Below are 3755 nucleotides of genomic sequence, written 5' to 3'. Positions count from 1 at the left end.
AATTGCTGTGGGTTAGTTGTGAATTGTTGTGGGTTAGTTGTGAATTGTTCTGGGTTAGTTGTGAATTGTTGTGGGTTAGTTGTGAATTGTTATGGGTTAGTTGGGAATTGTTATGGGTTAGTTGTGAATTGTTGTGGGTTAGTTGTGAATTGTTGTGGGTTAATTGTGAATTGTTGTGGGTTAGTTGTGAATGTTGTGGGTTAGTTGTGAATTGTTCTGGGTTAGTTGTGAATTGCTGTGGGTTAGTTGTGAATTGTTGTGGGTTAGTTGTGAATTGTTCTGGGTTAGTTGTGAATTGTTCTGGGTTAGTTGTGAATTGTTGTGGGTTAGTTGGTAATTGTTATGGGTTAGTTGTGAATTGTTGTGGGTTAGTTGTGAATTGTTGTGGGTTAATTGTGAATTGTTGTGGGTTAGTTGTGAATATTGTGGGTTAGTTGTGAATTGTTCTGGGTTAGTTGTGAATTGCTGTGGGTTAGTTGTGAATTGTTGTGGGTTAGTTGTGAATTGTTCTGGGTTAGTTGTGAATTGTTCTGGGTTAGTTGTGAATTGTTCTGGGTTAGTTGTGAATTGTTGTGGGTTAGTTGGGAATTGTTCTGGGTTAGTTGTGAATTGCTGTGGGTTAGTTGGGAATTGTTGTGGGTTAGTTGTGAATTGCTGTGGGTTAGTTGTGAATTGTTGTGGGTTAGTTGTGAATTGTTGTGGGTTAGTTGTGAATTGCTGTGGGTTAGTTGTGAATTGTTCTGGGTTAGTTGTGAATTGTTGTGGGTTAGTTGGGAATTGTTGTGGGTTAGTTGTGAATTGCTGTGGGTTAGTTGTGAATTGTTGTGGGTTAGTTGTGAATTGTTCTGGGTTAGTTGGAAATTGTTCTGGGTTAGCTGCGAATTGTTGTGGGTTAGTTGTGAATTGTTGTGGGTTAGTTGTGAATTGTTTCATCCACTGTGTTGTGAGTTGTGTATTAGTTGTAATACGGTATACGGGACAAATAATTCGTAACTCGGGTATACTAATACTTAATTCTGGTGAGAGTATTAACCCGTGTTAATCATACACGAATATACACATCACAACAAACACATTGCCAGAAATTCAATACAACAAAAACACTGCAACAAACACACTACGACAAACACACTACGACAAACACACTACGGCAAATGCTCTACAACAAACACACTACAGAAACACACTAAGACAAACACACTACGACAAACACACTACAACAAACACACTACGACAAACACACTACGACAAACACGGTACGACAGACACAATACAACAAACAAAATACGACAAACACAGTGTTGTGGTTGGTGTTATTTTATGCAGTCGACTAGCTAGTCAACAGTGCAAACACAACCCTGATATCAGGAACAGTGAAGGTTTGTGGGGGAGGGTGTATATGGGGGAGGGTGTGTGTGTGTATAGCTTCCTAGAAATCTCAGCCGAGGAGCAGTAGCAAATCTACATTAATTACGGAACAGATTTAAGTAACAGTAGGGTTCAGGTGACTTTTGGCTTGGTTTACTTGGAGAGGGGAGGGTGAAATAAGGGGGTAGGCTTGTTTACGGGGTTTTTAAGGAAAGGGGAGGTGGTTTTGAAGGGGGTAGGGAGAAACCGTTCCTCTAGCACACAAAGGGACCAATCACACCACTACAAAGGTTCTCTATATAAAAATGCGAAAGTTGAGACCACTTGAAGTATAGCTGGAAACCTGCCAGAGGTGTGGAGAAGCCAAGACCAGCACCAGTGTCTTGGAGACCAGAACTAACGTCTTGGAGGCCAGAACCAGCGTCTTGGAGACCAGAACTAACGTCTTGGAGACCAGCACCAGTGTCTTGGAGATTAGCACCAGTGTCTTGGAGACTAGCATCAGTGTCTTGGAGACCAGAAGTAACGTCTTGGAGACCAGAACTAACGTCTTGGAGATTAGCACCAGTGTCTTGGAGACTAGCATCAGTGTCTTGGAGACCAGAAGTAACGTCTTGGAGACCAGAACTAACGTCTTGGAGACCAGCACCAGTGTCTTGGAGACCAGAACTAACGTCTTGGAGGCCACAACCAGCGTCTTGGAGACCAGAACTAACGTCTTGGAGGCCAGAACCAGCGTCTTGGAGACCAGAACTAACGTCTTGGAGGCTAGAACCAGCGTCTTGGAGACCAGAACTAACGTCTTGGAGGCCAGAACCAGCGTCTTGGAGACCAGAACTAACGTCTTGGAGGCTAGAACCAGCGTCTTGGAGACCAGAACTAACGTCTTGGAGGCCAGAACCAGCGTCTTGGAGACCAGAACTAACGTCTTGGAGGCCACAACCAGCGTCTTGGAGACCAGAACTAACGTCTTGGAGGCCACAACCAGCGTCTTGGAGACCAGAACTAACGTCTTGGAGGCCAGAACAATCGTCTTGGAGACCAGAACTAACGTCTTGGAGGCCAGAACCAGCGTCTTGGAGACCAGAACTAACGTCTTGGAGGCCAGAACCAGCGTCTTGGAGACCAGAACTAACGTCTTGGAGGCCAGAACCAGCGTCTTGGAGACCAGAACTAACGTCTTGGAGGCCAGAACCAGCGTCTTGGAGACCAGAACTAACGTCTTCGAGGCCACAACCAGCGTCTTGGAGACCAGAACTAACGTCTTGGAGGCCAGAACTAACGTCTTGGAGACCAGAACTAACGTCTTGGAGGCCAGAACCAGCGTCTTGGAGACCAGAACTAACGTCTTGGAGGCTAGAACCAGCGTCTTGGAGACCAGAACTAACGTCTTGGAGGCCAGAACCAGCGTCTTGGAGACCAGAACTAACGTCTTGGAGGCCAGAACCAGCGTCTTGGAGACCAGAACTAACGTCTTGGAGGCCACAACCAGCGTCTTGGAGACCAGAACTAACGTCTTGGAGGCCAGAACCAGCGTCTTGGAGACCAGAACTAACGTCTTGGAGGCCAGAACCAGCGTCTTGGAGACCAGAACTAACGTCTTGGAGGCCAGAACCAGCGTCTTGGAGACCAGAACTAACGTCTTGGAGGCCAGAACCAGCGTCTTGGAGACCAGAACTAACGTCTTGGAGGCCAGAACCAGCGTCTTGGAGACCAGAACTAACGTCTTGGAGGCCAGAACCAGCGTCTTGGAGACCAGAACTAACGTCTTGGAGACCAGCACCAGTGTCTTGCAGACCAGAACTAACGTCTTGGAGGCCAGAACCAGCGTCTTGGAGACCAGAACTAACGTCTTGGAGGCCAGAACCAGCGTCTTGGAGACCAGAACTAACGTCTTGGAGGCCAGAACCAGCGTCTTGGAGACCAGAACTAACGTCTTGGAGATTAGCACCAGTGTCTTGGAGACTAGCATCAGTGTCTTGGAGACCAGAAGTAACGTCTTGGAGACCAGAACTAACGTCTTGGAGACCAGCACCAGTGTCTTGGAGACCAGAACTAACGTCTTGGAGGCCAGAACCAGCGTCTTGGAGACCAGAACTAACGTCTTGGAGACCAGCACCAGTGTCTTGGAGATTAGCACCAGTGTCTTGGAGACCAGCACCAGTGTCTTGGAGACCAGAACTAACGTCATGGAGGCCAGGACCAACCTCTTGGAGACCAGGATTAACGTCTTGGAGACCAGCACCAACGTCTTTGAGACCAGCATCAATAACTTGAAGACCAGCATCAACGTCTTGGAGAACAGCACCAACGTCTTGGAGATCAGAACCATCTTCTTGGAGACCAGCACCAAAGTCTTGGAGACCATCACCAACGTCTTGGAGACC

Source organism: Cherax quadricarinatus, chromosome 58, assembly GCF_038502225.1.
Source record: "Cherax quadricarinatus isolate ZL_2023a chromosome 58, ASM3850222v1, whole genome shotgun sequence".
Lineage (NCBI taxonomy): Eukaryota > Metazoa > Arthropoda > Malacostraca > Decapoda > Parastacidae > Cherax > Cherax quadricarinatus.
The sequence above is the reverse complement of the archived record's forward strand: the minus strand, read 5'-3'. Positions refer to the sequence as shown.